Source organism: Schistocerca americana, chromosome 3 (genome assembly GCF_021461395.2).
Source record: "Schistocerca americana isolate TAMUIC-IGC-003095 chromosome 3, iqSchAmer2.1, whole genome shotgun sequence".
Classification (NCBI taxonomy): Eukaryota; Metazoa; Arthropoda; class Insecta; order Orthoptera; family Acrididae; genus Schistocerca; species Schistocerca americana.
Window position 1 is genome coordinate 126762498 of NC_060121.1, and position 20848 is coordinate 126783345.

At 39.1% G+C, this 20848-nt stretch overlaps 1 protein-coding gene across 5 annotated transcripts in view; it reads left to right on the forward strand.

Annotated features, from left to right (window-relative positions):
• The first annotated feature begins 2575 nt into the window (after positions 1-2575).
• LOC124605197 (zinc finger CCCH domain-containing protein 18-like) overlaps positions 2576-20848 on the forward strand; it is a 128978-nt gene continuing 110705 nt past the window's right edge. For 4 of the 5 annotated variants that reach the window (XM_047136726.1, XM_047136729.1, XM_047136728.1 and 1 more), the window contains exon 1: positions 2576-2744. The gene's annotated coding sequence lies outside the window, so the exon portion shown is untranslated. Of the gene's footprint in view, positions 3080-20848 lie in introns of all 5 variants that reach the window. The other variant, XM_047136727.1, reaches the window with a different exon arrangement.

A 20848-nucleotide genomic window follows, 5' to 3' on the forward strand; every position in this document is an offset into this window, starting at 1 on the left:
GATGCGCTCGGATTAAAAAGGGTGTAAGACAGGTACGTAGTCTTTCCCCCTACTGTTCAATACATACACCGAAGAAGCAGTGATGGAAATAAAAGAAAGATTTTAGAGTAAAATTAAAATTCAATGTGAAAGGATATCAATGATACGATTCAGTAATGACATTGCTATCCTGAGTAAAACTGAAGAAGAATTACGTGATATGCTGAATGGAATGAACAATCTAGTGAGTACATAGTATGGATTGAGAGTAAATCGAAGAAAGACAAAAGTAACAAGAAGTAGCAGAAATGAGAATAGCGAGAAACTTAACATCAGGATTGATGGTTACAAAGTAGATGGAGTTAAGGAATTCTGCTACATAGGCAGAATAACCAATAACAGATGGAGCAAGGAGAACATCCTAAGCGGAGTAGCACTGGCAAGGATGGCATTCCAGGCCAAGAAAAGTCTATTAATATCAAACACAGGCCTTAATTTGAAGAATAAATTTCTGAGACTGTACATCTGGAGCACAACATTGTATGGTATTGAAATATGGACTGTGGGAAAACGGGAACAGAAGAGAATCGAAGCATTTGAGATGTGATGCTACACACGAATGTTGAAAATTACATGGACTGATAAGGTAAGGAATAAGGAGGTTCTACACAGAATCGGAGAGGAAAGGGATTTGTGGAAGACACTGACAAGGAGAAGGGAAAGGATGATACGACATCTGTTAAGACTCCAGGAAATGACTTCCGTGGTACTAGAGGCAGCTGTAGAGAGCAGAAACTGTGGAGATTGGAATACATCCAGCAAATAATCGAGGATGTAGGTTGCAAGTGCTACTCTGAGATGAAGAGGTTGCCACATAAGAGGAATTCGTGGCAAGCCGATCAAACTACTCAGAAGATGAAAACAAAAAGTATCAGTCTCTCTTCTTTGGGCACAAGGACAGATACATGAACCCCAAATATATTCAAATCTTCTAAGGGTAATTCTCTGCCATGAAAAGCTTGAAAAGGAATTTTACCAGCGTTCAGACCAGTTTGATTTATTACATAAGTAGCTCTGTTATACAGTATATTTCAGCAGAGAAATGCCTGGACAATCCTGAGAGCACTGAACGATCAGCTTCAACCAACGTACGCATTTCTCTCTCAGCTCTTACATTTTGCTGTGATGTGTACACAGTGCTTCTTTGATGAGTTATGTCATTTTCACTCACAAATGTACTTAAATCAGTATTCATAAACTCCAGTCCATTATCGCTCCTTAGAACTTTAATTTTTCAGACCAGTTTCTCCCTCGGCTTTTGCAATAAAGTTCCTGATCAAATCTTTAATTCTAAACTTCTGTCTCATAAAGAATGCTTGTCATTCTTCAAAAGCAAAAAATATCTCCCTCCTCCAAGCGAATGCGACTTAATCGGTCCACACACTGCGTGAACCAGTTCAAGTGAGGCATTAGCTCTTTATGAACTCATGGGTGAAAGGCACCAAACACACTTCACAGAGACAAAGTTGTCAACAGAGTACACTCATTTACATAAAAAGATCTCTCTCACAAGTATAATGTTCTGATGGGACAAGTTTTTATGCATAGCACTCAACTTTTCGACATGTTGAGACAAATTTACCGGACAACTATGAATGTTCACAAAAGAAATGTAAATATTGTCATTACTGTCAGTCGCAGAGTGAGAGTAATCATTGGCAGTTCTGATTGTGTTCCATTTAGAGAAAACAACATACGATACATTTTATTGACACAAGTGGATAGTGCACGAAATTCACTTTTAAGGGTCAATAATTCACATACTTTTGTCCAATGCAGTTCCTGTCGAAAACAAACTGAACTTCAGTTCGGGCATAAAAAGCACCCCACTGTTTTGATATATTTAACCCTGTTCCACATTACTACGCGCAACCAGATCAGGAAGTTTACCGTCATCCACAGAAACTGTCATTGAGCTTTGCACACTGTTCAGTCTCTTGAATAATTTGCTCTTATTGGAAATATGCTCGCTAGCACCTGTATCCATGAACCGATAATCTTCTACGTCAACTTCTTGACTCAAACGCGTAAAGGTACTTACATCCGGAGGCTTTTTGCCTTCCTTCAATAGCCTGCATTCTGACTTCAAATGACCCTTTTTTTACTATAATTACAGCTTTTCATGTCTCTCTTCGCTTTGTTTTTGCAGTCCTTTGCAAAATGGCACTCCTTAACAGAAACGTAATCGGGTGCAGTAAATGAAGCTCTATTATAAATTTGGTTGTACAGAGTTTATTATATGTAACATTTTACACTCAATGGCAGACGACAATAACGCACACGAAGGATAAATAACAAAAAGCAATAGCATCTGAAAAATGGAAATTAATTCAAACGAAAAGAACATTGAACCACTAACAGAAAGTTGCATTCTTCTCTTTAGATCTTGCATTATGAAGCATTATTCTCAGGAATTTGTAAATAGGGTTATTTTATCGACACGATGCCAGATCATTCAAAGATATTGTTTAGGCTTCGCCGGGTTTGAACTGTTATGAAATCTTTTGTTTATTACACGCTGCGTTGTATTGTGGGTACAAGTGATCGACCAATGGATTAGCTTGTAAGGGAAGCCAATGTCTCATGGTTTTGCTGGACTCTTAAGATGCTAACATAAATTGAGACTGGCTTCTCTTTTCTAATTGTTTTGAAGTTGAGAAAATACACAAGATTATTTTGATTGTGTCTACGTGTTGTAGGACAAGGTAAGGTCAGTTAAAAGTTCACAACTTGAACGTAGAAGGAAAGTGCACTCACGCCGGGGTGTTTTTTTAGACGAGTGAAAAAAAAAAAGAGGTCATGTTTTATAATGTAATAGTATTATTTTCAGAAATGTGAAGACTACAGTTTTGTTAATTTTGTGTTGTGTTGAAAGTTTACTCGTAACTTCGACAAGTGTAGTAATCGGTACAACGAAAGTTGCGAAAATGGTAAACTACGAAGACAGTAGGAAACTTTATAGTGTTTCCTCATTTTCATTGTGGAATGCTGGTAATCGCAGTGTACCAGCTCAGTATGGAGCGTTTGCTTCTGTAAAAAGGTAAGAGCGCGTTCAAGTGATAACACCTCAGAAGACGTCATCAGAAATCACCCATTAACCTCAGCCGTGTGTATGGTTTTGCTTATATATGTTAACTGGTTTGGGCCACAGGTTGTGTTATGTACCGTTAATTGGTTCAGTGTGGTTTCCTTGGCCATATAGACTTGTGACTCAGCTATTCTGTACACAAGTTTACTTTGTTCAGATATTTACTCAAATATGAGATAGACTTAAGCAGTAATGTACAAAGTTTACAGTTAATCTATTCTTAAAGATGATATTGCATTTGCTACTTGTTTACTTCCCTACATTACACTATGTGTCAGAAATGATGTTTTTTCATTGAGTAATAATACTAGTTTGTATTTATATTTGGGCTAATACATTGAATTAGTCCAGTATAAAGTGTTTGGGTATGACTCTGTTTTGAGTCAGATGTAAATAAATTAGCTTGAGACTTAGCTATTTGCAGCTGAATCTCAAAGTGTCTGAAGAATTAACAACAGATCTATTGCTCAAGCTACCTGTTTTTGTTCAGCCTGTGTTGTCTAATTTATAAAATGTAGTCTGTCAGAATTTCTGCTTTTGTGGGATGGCTATTGAGACTCAAATTTAACAGTTTTTCTGTTTAAATATTGTGCTAAAAGTTTAGAAAAACTGGTGCTTTTGTGTAAAGATGTAATATTATTTTTAAGCCTTTCAAATTTTGTTGTGCTGTGCTCGTTGTAAAACTGTTGCTAGTTGAATGTGGGTGCTTGTATCTGTTGATACTTTGGTAGAAGGTATTTGGTACTTGAAAGGAACATATTCAGTGAATGGTCTGTCAAAAGGCAGGTATTACATAAGTGAAGTGTGTTCAGTTGCTTGTTCTTCATTCCTGCTTCACATTATTAATTTTAATGGATGCATAGTGTGCTTTACTTTCTATTGCATCAAGTTTTCTACCATTTTTTCTGCCTTCTGTTTCTTGGATGCTGTAAATGAAGAAACATTGTTCCAAGTGAACTGTTGATGGAAAAAAGTATTTGTGCTCCCACTGTTCACTTGAAATGACTAATTGTAGTCTGTATTGCTGCAAATTAAATTTTTTGCTGCTAATTAAAATACTTTAGTCAACCAAATAGCTGTAGATTCTACTGCATGACAAAAACAGTTACTTCTCTTAAAATGGGATCTGCTTTATCACCACAGTTCTTTTAACGTTTATGCTGTACCAAACATTTTGTTTTTAGGGATGAAAGAGCGAAATGAGAAAAGTAAAACAAGTGAAAATAATGCTTCTGGTTAGTTTTAGAATCATTTCTTATAGAGATTCTTGGCATAAATGGAATGCCTGTTTAATTAATATCATTATTACTGAAAGGATTTCCAGTTCCTTAGTATTCTGCTTTCTTCAGAATATATTTCAATAATTATTGTTATTTGTACTGTATAATGGTTGACAAGTAGGCTATTTATTTACCAACAAAAATCTAAAGGGACCTGTCTTTCTGAAGATGCACTGAAATTATGCAGACAAGGATGAAGCTGTATGTGAGTAGTTAGAAATAATTATGAAAAATCCGCCTCGATTGCACAAACTACCTGTGCAATCAAGGCTGATTTTTCCTAATTATTTCGATACTTACAATTGCTGACGCACTGCAATGCTGAAAGTTCTTGGGTAATTAGACCTCCATCAACAAGTGAATTCGATGTTGTAAATGTTACGTACTTCACTGAGAGAGAGAGAGATCTCGTTTTTGGCAAATACGCCAAAATTGCAATTATGATTAAATTATATTTGATAACAGTCCAGTTGGAAAATATTGTTATTTCTGCAATTAGTAAACTGTTTGTATCACTAGAGAGAATATTAAATCTCTGTGAGCTGTGTCTTTAATTTTTGTACATTGATCTAGACATCTTGTTCTGTAGGTCCCATTGTGAAAAAGAAATTTTAAGGACTTGGAAAGCTCGAAGAAATAAATTAACAGATAGAAGTAGCTAGTATGATTACTATTATACTACATTTCAGCTCATGTTTGTATAAATTACTCTCTCTCACTCACCACTCTACTTATGTAACCTATCTCACTCCCAAAGCTCTGCTCATACGTACAAACCAGGCAACAAAGCGAGCTCATGGAGGCCGAAAATATATAACGCAGTTCTGTTTATATAATAGGCCTGCAAGCAATGCCGCAGATTGTGCTGTCACCACGATGTAGATTCTGTCTTTGGGACAAAATCAGTATTATTATTTCAACACAGGTGGAGCGAAAGTACTTTATGCACCAGTAAAAGAAATGCCAGTAAGTAACAAGACCATAAAATGAAGAAATGGCTCAGTGCAAAACAGAAATGTCACTTGACAGCATAAGTGAATGTGAAGAAAAAGCCATCCACAAAATAAGATCAAGTTGTATGTTAGTGAGATGAAGACATATTTAACTGCCTGCTGTGTATTGGGTACCACTTAACTGATCTTCCATTGGCTTTCTTCACCATGACATGGAAATATACTGCCAACATTTGCTCTACATTGCAAACAAGTATGTGCACAGCACTTTCTAAAATTAATCTGTGTGAAGGCTGATTTGAACACAGCATTGGTTAATTAAACATGGCCGTATAGGAGTTCATATACCTCGTCTTTTTCCAACCTGAGAACTCATTAAGAGATGACTTATTGAAAAGAGCCCAAGAGTATCATTACTAATATTAGATTCACTCTATGTAGTTGATCATTAATGATATTTTCATTCACTTAACAGAGTATTACTCTTTGGACCACTGTCTCATTTCATAGTATCCCACACACATTTGTCTCTGGTTACTGAATTGTTGGTATATGACAGTTTGTGTAATTGATGCTATTTGATTTGATGTTCTGTGTATGCCAGTAATTTGTACAGTTCAGATAAATCCTTATTTTCACCGTCTATTATGTCGCTATGAAACAAACATTTAATTTTCTAAGGTTATAATATCCAGACTATCAACAATAGTTACTTTGAATTCTACATGTCTCAAAACCTACAAATCGTATCACTGTACCCATAATGCTCTATTTGCTTTTGCGCATCATTGGCCTAATCCAACAGTGAAAATACAGATTTGTGCAACATGGGTTGGGAATTAAACATTTTTGTAGAAAATGTTCAGCCTATGTGACAACTTTTTTTTTCTCCATGGGCATATTTACAAGTGCCTTTTGCAACAGCATTTATCACCATATGTACCCTTCTCTCTGAGACTTGTTAAATGTTGCAGTAAGTTCAAGTAAAATAATCCATACTTGTGTAACTGAACTTGATGAAAAACTTATGTGAGGTAATATGAGCTATGATACTGCAATTACTGAAGAGGAAATCACAGAAATAGTGTAGAACTCTTGGAAAGCCCTTGCATTAGTCCTATAGCAGTAATTTTGCATATGTCCAGTCTTTTGTATATGTCCAGTATGGCAGGCAAGCAGTCTACAACTTACTTTTAAGTTGAGTAAATAATATCTAGAGGTTTGAATTAATAATTTCATGTCTTATTCACTTCATCAAAAATTATGTGCATGTACAGAGGATCATCATGTACTTAGATCAATGTGAAGCACAGTATCAAAATATCTACATCTATACTCTGCAAACCACTGTGAAGCGTATGGAAGAGGGTACATACCACTGTACCGGTCATTGAGGTTTCTTCCTGTCCCATTCATGTATGTAGCATGGAAAAAATTGTCACTAAAGGGTAATTCTGTAGTAGCATGGGCCGGCCGAAGTGGCCGTGCGGCTCTAGGCGCTGCAGTCCTGAACAGCGAGACCGCTACGGTCGCAGGTTCGAATCCTGCCTCAAGCATGGATGTGTGTGATGTCCATAGGTTAGTTAGGTTTAACTAGTTCTAAGTTCTAGGGGACTAATGACCTCAGAAGTTGAGTCCCATAGTGCTCAGAGCCATTTGAACCATTTTTGTAGTAGCATGGTGAATAGAGAGAGAGAGAGAGAGAGAGAGAGAGAGAGAGAGAGAGACAGAAGTTGAAGTTGATTAGCTGATAACCAAAGTTGCACCAGTGGACAGTTTTTTTGAACAGGCTTAAAAATGTTGCTCAAAATGAAATAAGAAGCTTTAGCATCATGGAGAACTCTTCATCAAATAAGATTTTGTCCTCTCTGTCAATGCAGGAATATACAAGTCTCAAAAGTGATTTAAAGGCTGCATATGATTTTGTTTTCATTATCCAAGATGGCAATTGGGAGAAGGATGACTTTCCTTTTTACCCAATGTGATCAAATTCTAAATTGTGCTGTACCTGCCATCCACAGTATTATTAATTTTCTGTAACAAGATCCAAAGATTGAATAGTCTTACGAATGTTTGGTGTCTGTTCTTTTGGACATGCCGAAAGAACAGACACCATGCAGTCATACAATTGGTACGCCTAGCTGGGCAATGGGTCCACCTTATTCAGTGCAGATGAACAATACATTTGACCTCATGTGGGAATCTCAGAGTAGCGAATGGGAGTAAAATGGGCAGGGATTAAGGATAGGTGGCACTCAGTGAGAATGTTGATTGGCTGTGATGCATGCGGAGATGGTCTGCGCAGTTGCGATAGCACTGTGTCCCGGGTGTTGCAGTTGTTAACACACCTGCATACTAAGCAGATCTTGGGTTCAAATTCCACCGCTGCTGATTTCGCATAATGTGTCACTGCAGCTGATAGCAGAGATCACCTTCAATATACGTAGATGGAATAATCATATGTACTTATTGTTCAAAGCTGTTCAAGGAGTTGTGTATTCTGCCTAAGTCTCTTCATATGGTACTCCAGTGTGTTATGTAATTCAGCACTGTTTGATAAGTTTAGTAACATGGGGAAAAAGTGAACATTTGCATAACTAAAGCAATCGGCTCAAGAGAGTGTGCAGTGTGCCGCTAAAATCATCATTCGTCATCTACTCAATAATGTATCTCTTTCAGCGTGGCTAGACATATTTTTAATCTGTGCTGGTCCTTACGGAAGAGTTGTTCATTCTGTGAAAATGTCATAATAAGTTTACAGTGTTTCTGAATTTTACACTCAATGCATAGAAATATGGAAACACCACAATCGCAACACATTGTCAGGTCTGATATTATTAGGAAAACTGTTGGTATCCAAAACCGCTGCCATAGGATAGAGGTTGATAGCGATCACGCACCCTTCTCTCTAAAGTAGACCACAAAGGCTCGTTAATATTGAGACCTAGTGACAGTGGCGGCCAGGGGAGAACCAACAACTTATCCTCATGATCACAAAATCAGTCCTGGATCGTGTGAACTGCGGCACTACTGTTTAGGAAAATAGTGTCACTATTGTCATTGTACCATGGGATGAGCCTGAAGACAAAATGGTCAAATTATCACAAAACACCCTCCATGTTTCACTCTTGGGGCGTAAACTCAGGCAGAAGTTGGAAACTGTGTGAATTTTAGACTCGTCTGGTTAAATGATTTTCTTCCATCGTTCCTAGACCAAGTTTTATGGCTTCGTCATCGTTTTCCTGTTATGGCTATTTGCAGTACTGATGTTGTTTTAGAGTTCCAGCCCGCCATGAAATTTCTCTACTTATGGGGTTGCGCGCCCCCCCCCCCCCCCCTCCCCCCAAGTGACAGTCTATCACTATCACTTGACACACACATTCATCCACGTTGTGACGTAGCAGATGATGTTTCTTGCTGTCCTTCTATGCAATATAAATCTTGGATAAGAGTTCTGTAGAAACACTGTAGATGCTTGAATTGTGAAAGCACCCACATAATGAGCGCCAACAGTATGCTCACATTCAAATTCACTGAGTTCCAATGTATTGTGCTCACCACTGACCATGAGCAACACTTGAGGACAGTACACAGGTGTCATTCGTGGTAAAAAAAAAAAAAAAAAAAAAAAACAACAGCATCAGCATAGACTTTGCTAGCATCTGCATTTATATTCAAGCATGCAGTCCCCACTGTTTTTCTATATTTTTGTCCAGCCTTGTCTGTATAAGTAATGTGTGTGGTAGGTTTTTGAATCTGTACTATGACCTCTCTTGGAAACTGGAATGACTGATTTCTTAAATGGGGTGCTTTTCCACTGAAATTATTCCAAGCAGTATCTGTTCTTGATGAACCACTGCTTTGAGTTTGAATTTTGATGCTGAAGGAGCATGGTAACTTGTAAAAATCATATGATTGTTACATACGTATATTGAAGCTGTAATTGTGAAGATAATTAGTAAATCATTTTCAGACTGTTACTGACACTTTTCTGTACTAATGCAGGATATGTGCTGATTTAAATGTACTAGCTTTTCTACCAGCACAAGAAATGCAATCTTCAGAAAGTAATAATGTTTTGAACCTGCAAATTTAAATGTGTGAGTAGATGAGTTGGAGAGTAAAGCAAGTCTCAGATAAGGTAATGAATTTTACTCACTCCTGATGAACTTCAATTCAGAAAAAGTCTCAATAGCAAGGCCTTCGTAGCTACCATCTGCTTCTTCATATACTTTTCGTTCAGTTATTACAAACTTAGTTTAGGAAAAGTAGCTGTGTTTTATGTAGCTACAGGTTTCCTTGAGAAGAGCATTTATGCAACAGAACGTCAAGCATAAGCAGATTCATTGTTTAGCTCAAGGGAAAAAGGCATCGAAAATTGTAGCATCTAAATGAGATAATTCAGCATGATGGATCAGAATATAGAGCAGTTAATACTTACATTTACAATTTGATCCAATATGCCTGCCACCAAAGCCAGTACCACCGTTGTTATTAATATAGGAACCAAGTTCAGACATTATTTCAACAGCGCTCAAACCTAGGGCAAGTGGAGTTCATTACTTGGAGGAACATTATTGTGTCAATGGGCAGCTATGCTTCAGGTATAAAAAAAAAGTATTTGAAACAAGAGAACATGATTGGCATTGTTCATTAGAAGGAAATTATGTTCTGCAAACAAATTTTTAGAACTAAAAGTGCCAACATAGAAAATTTTGATGTTGATAAAATAAGGGGTTGCAAAATGAGAAGGCTATCTATGATAACAGACAGAATTAAAGAACAAATTCATTAGTATGAATGCATTTATCCAGATGTTAAAATGGCATGAAGATTTGTAAGTGAAATTTGAACACAGGATAATATGTAGATTTTTTGTTTACTCAACGAAAGTAATCTGACTTACATTCATTTATCCATCTGTCCAAATTATTTCACAGTTAAGGACCAGATTTCAGTGTCCAACGAGCACAATAACTTATGCAAACGACCGTGTTACCATCGACATGGTTGCTGATAGTTCATAAGCCCACCCGCTAATGGCAGCATGGTGATTTGACAACATGTTTTGCTTGTCGTTCTTAGAGCTGACGGTTTTCATGTGAACTAATGTCTCATCATGTGTGTTACGAGCAAGTGAAGAGTTATGTCACATGATCAAGGTTAAAACAAGTCGAGATATTAACAGCTGTTAGAAACTGTATATCTGTTGGCTGTATAAGAAGTTCATTGTTGTTTAACTGCTCTGCACTGTTTGTGCTTACACATGCAATGAATGAATGTAGTACACATGCAATGAATGAACGTAGTAAAAATCACAGGAAATCTACATACTTAAGAAATAAATACATTGCTTCCCCGGAAAATTTAGTTGAGGGAACTGATAAATCATGGACAGAATTGCTGACCATTACTTAAACCGGAGGAGGTGAAATGTGAAATACTGCTGACAGATACATTTAAAGGTAAACGTAACACACTATCCTAGCTTTCAGAACTGTTTCTTCGTGGGGTAGGAGAGAGGGACAGACTGGGAAAGGTTAACAAATATGGGTCACTCACACCCCAGCATGTGAGAGACCCACCTGTAGAGAGAAAAGGGTAATGCCACTTTTACTTGTATATGTGTCTTATCAGTCTGTTCTCAAGTCAGAAACTAATTTTCATTTGGTCTAGGACTGTTAATCTTTTTCAAACACCTTTGAATGTTGTTGAATGGTTTGCAGGCATCTGCATTTGTAATGTCAGCTGCTTAAACCACAATATGAAAGGATAGACTGCTACTCACCACATAGAGGAAATGTTGAGTTGCAGACACACACAATGAAAAATACTGTTAAAATATTAAGCCTTCTGATAGTGTCCTTGTCTTCTGAAATAGAAAACTATCACACACTTTGCACTTGTGCTCCGGCGCCCAGGGATAGCCACTTGCACGTGTGTGTGTGTGTGTGTGTGTGTGTGTGTGTGTGTGTGTGTTTTATCTATTTCAGGACTTTATTCGAAGCTTAATATTTTGGCAGTCTATTTCATTGGGCATGTATTTGACTCGTTGCCTTCTCTGTGTGGTGAGTTAACAGCCTGTCCTTTCCATATTGTTATTCCATCCAGGAATGTTCATTGTTTGATTTTGCCTAATTCCATAAACCAATTAGTGTAAGTGATCCCAGCGATAATAATCCAAAGGACTGAGATTAAGAGAACTTGCAGGCCCTGGAATTATTCCTCCATACCCTACACTGAAACAAACAGTGAATTTGGAACAGTGCAGTTGAAATGTGCTGGAGCCCATAATGCATAAACAGCAAGCTTTTTATTATTTCTCAGGGCATATGTTATAACAAATTTGGGAAAGTTTTAAATTAGATGTGATGTTTTTTCCGTAGTGAAGAGCTTCCCGAGGATATAATATTCTGAAAAGTGTCCTTATAGACAGCACCTGCAAAATGGATGGACCTACCAGACAATTACTTAAAATTTCAGTCCACACATTTTAGTATTTCTTGATAGCTAGCCTACATTTTACAATAAGGTTTTTCATAATTCCAAAAATTTTGGCTATGGAAATGTTCTATACCATCTTCTCCAGATGCTGCCTCATCTATAAACGAGATATTATCATCTGTATTACTAAGCAACTATTCTGGAATCTGGTACCAGTTGCAGCAGCTTCCAGGGGTAATTATAAGAAATTGAAGGTGCTGTCACAGTCTAGTCATTAAGAAGTATAATCATATGTTAAAAGTTTAACACAGTAAGACAGGTGCTACAGTTAGAAACTGTATGTTTGCTTTGAGACAACATAACTGACAATGTGCAAACACCCAGACTTTATTCATTCATTGTTTGAAAATCGGAGCACTGAATGACTTCCAACAAACTTTACTTAAGTACAGTTTCAGACCTTTTGTAAACTTTTTCTTGCTTACATACTTAATGTCAAATATTTGACACATTACCTTATTTGTAAAGTAATCAAATGTTTGAAGCTATTTCAATATGGGAGTTGGATTTTTTAAGGAATTGGTGGTTACTGGTTAATAACTAAAACAACTAAGTATTTAGGACATTAATTTATATTGACTATTTTCTGTATTTTGATATGAGAACTCTATCCCCAAAGTCTGTAAAGGTGTTTTAGCTACCCCAGTAGAAATATATTGATAAAGCAGAAATTATTCATTTCACTTAATAGCTTCAAATGATATAGGCACATCAGTAACACAGAAAATGAGGGAAATTCAATAACTGTAACAGAACAATAAAAATTTATTTGAATGTAAGTATTTATAAAGAATTGAAGACTTATTACAAACCTTCATAATTTCGAAGTTCAGCAACGTTAGCAGTCTGGGATCCCTTATTTTGTTGGTGAAGCCATAATCTACCCTACTTCATGTATGCTGCAAAATGTGTGTGCGAGTTCAATATCATAATGAGATGTTGGTAACACATTTGGGGCACTTATCCTCCAGAAACCATTGTAAAGTGTGTGGCAAGCAGACTTCCTCATTGTACCACATATTTAAGTTTCTGCTTGTTCCATCCATGTATAGAATGCAGGAAGGAGGACTGCTTAAATGCCTCTCTGTTCACTGTCATTAGCCTATAGTCCCTTTGTACACCTTGTATGAACATTACTTGGGTTGCAATGTATTCTTACACGCGTTACTTCATACCAATTCATTAAACTTTGTAAGGCTTCTCTGGGATGCTTGTCATCTATCTTCAGCTGTTGACAGTTCAGGTTTTTCGTTGTCTCCATGTTGCTCTTCTGTGGATCAAGCAAACCTTCTTTGTGGGTGTTTACTATCCCTATTGGTTCTCTTTGGTATGGGTCCCACACATTTGAGCACTATTTTATGATGGGTTGCTTGAGTATTTTATGAGCAGTCTCCTTTGGGAACTGACTGCATTTCTCCACTATTCCACCAACCAGTCAAACTTTACGATTTGCTGTACTCACAATGAGCCCATGTTCTAATTTTGTAGTACTAGTAGTAGTAGTAGTAGTAGTAGTAGTAGTAGTTGATGTTGATGTTGATATTGATATTGGTGGTGGTGGTGGTGGTGGTGACGACGACGACGATCATGATAATGATGTGGTCTTCGGTCCAAAGACTTGTTTGATGTAGCTCTCCGTGCTTTTCTATCCTGTGAAAGCATCTTCATCTCGTTGTAACTATTGCAACCTGCATCTATTTGAACCTACTTGATCTCCCTCTCCAATTTTATGCCTCATCTACACTCCAATACCAAATTCACAGTTCCTTGATGCCTCAAAATGTGTTCTGTAAACCATTCCTGTATTGTATTCAAGTGGTGCCATAAATTTCTTTTCTCTCCTATTCGATTCAGTGCGTCTTCATGAATTATTTGACCTACTCATCTAATATTCGCCATTCCTCTGCAGCACCACATTTCAGAAACTTCTATTCTCTTTTTGTCTGAAAATTTATCATGGATATTTCACATCAGTACAAAACTACACCCCAGACAAAAACCTTAAGAAAACACTTCCTAAAACTTAAATTTATATCTACTGTTAACAAATTTCTTTTTTCTGAAATGTTTTTCTTGCTCTTGTGTATCAGCAGTTTATATTGTTCTGCGCGCAATAGTACATGGTACAAATATGTTCCACTGAACTGTGATTTATTTATTTTTTTTTGGGGGGGGGGGGGGGGGGGAGGGCGAGTCTTGGTTTCTATTGATCACAGATATCAAGGGTGAAGTGTTTTGCGTAGCCCTTGGCCTAGCAACTGTGTACATACCTATTGGAATAATGGGCATACTGTAGCTGTCCTACAATACGGAGCCAAAATTAAAGCATTACACACTTCCTCCAGTCCTAACAAGTTGAGAATATCCGTTGGTTATTTTGCATTAAGTGGGGTCGAGAGTGGCAGCTTAGGCAACTTACCAAAGCACCATTTGTTCATGTGCATATCTCAAGAAACCCCAGAAAACTGTGATTTTTGGGTGCTAATATTACAAATTCCTGGGGATGGTCACTTCCATAATTTTTATTCATTGCAGATTGTTGAAATTTTTACCATATGTTCGTAATATGACACTTCTAACCCTAGTAAATAGCTCAAATTTTAACTGTGCATTCTTTAGACTTTCATCTAGAGATACGGTTTTCCCATTTTTTAAAATCAGTATCTGCTATCAAGATACAACCAAAAAACAGTGACTTTTTTTGTACCAGAAGTACCAGTTAAGGGGATGGCCACTAGTATAATTTCTGTTCATGGCAAAACTTAGAAACTTCTATCGTATGTTCGTAAGATGATTTTCTTGGGGAACCTTGAAACATGGCTCGATGTCATAATACGTTACCGAGATCCAGTCTGAGATGTAAATGTAATTTTAACTGACATAGCAAACACACAAAAAGGTTCTGGAGTCATCTCAAGGTTTCTGATGTTGTCGAACTATGTTTCTAGTCAGCATTTTTTCACCAGTAAAACGTAATTATGTTGTCTCTATATACTGGGCACTTGATGCCGACACAGATGTGCCCAAAGGACATGACAGTGACAAGAAAAGGCTAAAAAGGGTCTTAACATGCCTGAAAAGAACTTAAAATGACTGGCAAAAATATGTAAAACTGGAAAGACTAGAAGTTAAGTAAAATACTTCTAACATCAGTTACTGTTTTGAGATACAAAACATAAGTGGGACATTTTCAATGAATTGCAGTTGATCAGCAAAAATCCAGAAAAAATGTAAAGCAAACGATTTTGTGTTAACATTGTAGTGTACTTATTTGTTGTTTGTATTTGTCGGAAGTATGTACACTGACATGACAAAAGTCATGGGATAGTGATACACACATATGCAGATGGTGGTAGTACCATGTACACAAAGTATGAAAGGTCACTGCATTGTCAGAGCTGTCATTCATACTCAGGCGATTCATGTGGAAAGGTTTCCTATGTGATTATGGCCACACGATGAAAATTAACAGACTTTGAACTTGGAATGGTAGTTGGAGCTAGACGCATGGGACATTCCACTTCAGAAATCATCAGGGAATTCAGTGTTCTGAGATTCACAGTGTCAAAGAGTTTGTCAAGAATATCAAATTTCGGGCATTACCTCTCATCTCAGATAACGCAGAGTCCGACAGCCTTCACTTAACGACCTTCGCTTAACAACCAAACTGTTGTCAGTGCTAACAGACAAGCAACACTACATGAAATAACTGCAGAAATCAATGTGGTGCATATGACGAACATATCCATTAGGGCAGTGTGACGAAATTTGGTGTTAATGGACTATGACAGCAGATGACCACCAGCACATCGCCTGCGGTACCTCATGGGCTTGTGACCATATTGGTAGGACCATAGACAAATGTAAAACTGCGACATGGTCAGATGAGTCCTGATTTCAGTTAAGTGGTAATGGTAAAGTTAGTATGTGCTGCAAACCCCATGAAGTCGTGACCCAAGTTGTCAACAAGGTACTGTGCAAGCTGGTCCTGGCTCCATAACAGTGCGAGTTGTGGTTATATGGAATTGAAATGGTCCCTATAGTCCAGTTAAATGGTCATTGACTGGAAATGATTGTGTTCCGCTACTTGGAGACCATTTGCAGCAATTCATGGACATCGTGTTCCCCAACAACAATGAAATTGTTATGGGTGGCAGTGCGCCACGTCACCAGAACACAAACGTTCGAAATTAATTTGAAGAACATTCCGAACAGTTTGAGTGAATGGTTTGGCCACACAGATAGCCTGACATGAATTCCACTGAACATTTATGGGACATAATCAAGAGGTCAGTTTGTGTAAAAAATCCTGTAACAGCAACACTTATGCACAGCTACAGAGGCAACATGATTCAATATTTGTGCAGGGGACTTCCAATGATTTATTGAGTTCATGCGATGTCAATTAGCTGCACTAAACCAGGCAAAAGGTGGTCTGACATAGTAGGAGGTATCCCCTGACTTTTGTCACCTCAGTGTAATTAGTCAAAACTTTACTGACCTATGGAATATGCTTTAAATAAGCACCAAGCCATGCTGCAGCAGGGGAAAGAAAGGAACCAGCAGAAAAATGTTCCTGTGGAGAACCAGCTGCCTCAATCCTTATTCTGCCTTCCTCACCCCAATAATTTTTGACATGCTAATATGTCCGTGCTTTTTTGTGCTGAGAGAGTAGCAGTGAGACAGCAACGGTGGAAGAGAGAGAGGACAGTGCCAGTGGGAGAGAAGTGGCAGTGAGAAAGAGAGATATGAAGAAGACAGCAGCAGTGGCGGAGAGGGGGGGGGGGGGGGGGGAGAGAGAGAGAGAGAGAGAGAGAGAGAAGGTGATAGTGGAAATGAAAAGTTTGGATGAGTGGAGACCATATGTGGGCTTGGGCAGTCTGGACTGTCCCAGGCTGGTGAACTGTTACTTGTGGGTATAAGGGAGGCCGCATTTTGGATAGAAGTGTTAAACACGTGGGCAAAGGGGAAAAATTAAATTGAATCTCTCAGAATTTTTCAACTGCTAAGGTATGGTGGCAGTAGGACACAAAGGCAAAAGATTCTTCTTTGTTAAAAAAGCACAAATATGTTTGATAGCCAATATTTTTGAGGACGTTGTATTCAGGTGAGAGGCAGCTGGTTTCACACTTCCTGTCAGAGTCTTTTAAAGAAGTAATCAGACTCTCTCAGCATCACATGACATAATTTGACTACATTTCTTTTTGCTTGTTTTGCTGTTGTTGGTGTAACCTCTTTTCATAAGAAAATCCATTCAGTTCAGCTGTTTGAAATACAGTATTATCAGCAAACCTTGAAGTTTTCCATTTTTCTGTCTGAATTTTATTTTCCTTTCCAAGTTTCTCCTTGGTCGTATTTAGTGCTTGCTCAGTGTACAGATTGAACAATGTAGGGGGTAGGCCACAACTGTCTCACTCCTTTCTCAACTATTACTTCCCTTTCTGTATTTTCTCGCTGCCACCTTCAGAATTTCAAAGAGTGTAGCCCAGTCAACATTATCAAGCTTTCTTTAAATCTATAATTGCTGTAAACATAGTTTTATCTCTCCAGTCTACCTTCCAATATAAGTCATAGATTCAGTATAGCCACCCATGTTCCTACATTTCTCCAGATCACAGACTGACTTTCACAGAGGCTGGCTTCAAGTTTTGCCATTGTTCCGTAAATAAATTGTGCCAGTACACCCAGGTTTTAATATGAGTTGACTGACTACTTGTGCCTCAGTGATATTTTACTTGCAGGATACCGTGTTTTTGTATTTTGTAATGTCCCATTTCAGGACATTTAAAGCAAGTTTCCAAACTTCATTCCACTTTGAAATCTTATTGATATCTGACTGAATATTTGTGCAGCTTATTTCAGACAGTACTTCATTGTAGATAACTGCATCTTCTTCGAAAAGTGTAAAGTATTGTTAATATTACGTGCCAGTTTATTGATACACAACATGAACAATAAGAGCCCTATCAGCCACGCCTGAAGCATGCCTAAAGTTATTTCTATTTCTGCTGACTTACCAAATTTGATAACGTGATGCGTCCTCCCTACTGAGAAAACTTTGAACTAGCGATCAATTTCATTTTATACCAAATACAGTCCCATTTTCATTTATAAGCATTGGTGTCTTACTGAGTCGAAAGCTTATTGGTAGTCAAGAAATAAGAGATCCATAATTTTCGGGATATCATGTTACAACAGCTGGAGTTGGGCATAGTTTTGTGTGTCACTTTTGTTACCCAACTTGAAGACGTGTCCTTTTCATCAAAAAAGCAGTTTGTTACCATTTTTTGAATGGGCACATACATAGTAAAAAAAAATCAAGTGCCAACTCTCTTTTGTCTCTGTTGTAATTTGTTGTCCTGTACTTTGCTGATACATGAATATATTTTCTTCATCTATGTTACATACTTCAACAGAGCTAGCTAACTCAGCTGTAAATCCTGCATTGAATCTCAGGGATTCCATCATGACCTGGCCCTTGTTCAATTCCAGTGCCCCGAGGGGGGGGCTCATCACTCTTTGGTGAGTATGTGCTTGGCCACAATGGGACCCCAGTCTTTGCAGCACTACTTCCTCTTTCTATGCTGCAAACCTTCACTTCAACAATCTCTTAACTCCTCTGACTTTACCTCAGATGGTTCTTTTGGTGCAGATCCTGCCTGGACTTGGTTCACAATTTTGGTCCTGATTTTTAGTTTCATTCTTGGCACTATCTTCACCTTCCATTACTGCATTAATGATTATATGGTCCACATTATTGGGTTTGACGTGCCAACTCTTCCAAATTTTACAAGTCGCGCACTGTGGTGTATGTTCTACCTGTGTGCCTTCTGCCCTGGCACCTTTCCTTCCTATTGCCACAACACACCCAAAACCCAGCATAGTAGCCAATTCTTTCTGGGAGGGAGGGGGGGGGGGGGAGGGTGTTGTCAGGTACCTGCATAATGGTAGCTCCTGACCATGTGGGGATCGTACTGTTTGTGCCTGCATTGCACACTCCCTGTGTACACAATGGAGTATGTGCGCATCATGAATGGGGCACAGGGAATCCTGGCAGTGGATTACTAGCCAGCTAGCTGTTGCTATTGCTGTAGTTGGGTGGCCCACGGGGAGAACCCCCGCTTAGAGTGGGTGGCACCTTGATGGATAGTTCGCACGTGAAGCGACTTAAACTTTCTACCTCCAGTGGTCACATGATCCCAGCAAGCTCTTCAAATCGAAAGACCTTGTAGGATGCAACGAAGTATGATCCCAGTGTGTTCCCTTCTCTGGTCACACTGTGGGAGGAACACAGGACTAGACAACAAGGAGCAAAATCCTCCACCTGATACCTGGTCTGTACCAGGACAAACGGGGGCACCTTTTTGGCCTCAAAGCCTTTATTTTTGTGTGACACATTAAAGACAAATGCAAGTAAGTTGTAGCCATCTCTAAGATGAAGAGCAGTTCTCTCCTGATTAAAATGTCATTTCCTGCAGTCACAGGTGCTGCTGCTATCTTGTGAGAAGTTGGGTGATGTTCACATGACTGACACTCCCCACAAGTATCTCAGTATGTTCCAAGGTGTCATCTTTCATCGTGATCTTCTTTTGGAATCTGACAATTAGGTGCAGGCCAACTTAGAGTGCCGGGGTGTGCACTTCACTGTTTTGTCCATAGGGGACTGAAGGAAAACAGTGTGCAGCTCGTGGTTGCATTCTCGCTTCCCGAGCACAGGGTCCCAGGTTTGATGCCCGGTGGGGTCAGGGGTTGCACCTGCCTCGAGATGACTAGGTGTTTGTGCTGTCTTCATCATTTCATCTTCATTCTTGAAAGTGGTGAGACTAGAATGAGCAAAGGTTGGGAATTTGAATGGGCGCTGATAACCGCGCAGTTGAGCACCCCACAAACCAATCATCTTCATAATCATCATCATCATCATCTGAAGGAAAACGGAGTTGCTGCCAGGGCCTTCATCTTGGCTTTCAAGGGTGATATGTTGCCTGAGAAGGTCAACGTGATGGTCTACTGGTGTGAAGTGAAATCCTGTGTTCCACCTCGTATGACACACTTCAGGTATGAAGTTCGGACATATGTCTTCCCGTTGCACTGCTGCCCCTGTCTACAGGGATTGTGGATGTCCGTATATCCCTATTCCCCAGCCAGAGGCGCCTCATCCTTCTCCGGCCCCTCTAGCTAGGAAGAGGTTGCTCGGGACTCTTCCTTCCATGGTTGTGCTGTTCCACAGCCAGACACCAGTTGGTGGCTGAAGGAACTGCAGTCTGCCAGGCTTCTTGTTCTTCCTCTGTCCCTGAAACCAGTTTAGGGACACTTTCCCAGTCCTCATCCTCTAAGGAGAATGATAAAAAGAAGTCCTTCAAGAAATCCCGGTGGCCCGTGAGACACCAGATCTCCCCAGGCTATGTGCTGCAGAACCTGCCCCCCCCCCCCCCCCCCCCCCTCTCCCCCTCCTCGGTCACTTCATGCTCCCACATTATTCAGGTAGTCTGATCCTCCAATGGAATTGTAATGGATTTTTCCACCATCTGGCAGAGCTACAGCAGCTTTTAAGGCATGATTTCCAGAAACTTGAACCCCTGCCCTTAGTGGCTATTGAGGTTATTTTGAGAATCATACTGACTTTGGGAGGGTATCGGGTTGAGTTTGTATGCATGTGCTGGACTCTGTATACAGTTACCTTATGCCTCTTGATACACATTTGGAGGCTGCGGCTGTTCAGGTAAGGGCACATCAGGATTTTACCATATGTAATGTTTTTCCCCCGTGTGTCCCAGGATGTACTGTCTGCTGTACTCTTTCAGCTCCCCCCACCTATTCTAATCTTGAGTGACTTCATCGCCCATAACCCTTTGTGGGGTGGTATAATGGTCACAGGCCATGGTAGAGACATCAAAGCTGTATTGACACAGCTCGACCTTTGCCTTTTGAACTCAGGTGCCCCCCACACTCTTCAGTGTGGCACAGAGAACTTATCTGGCCATTGA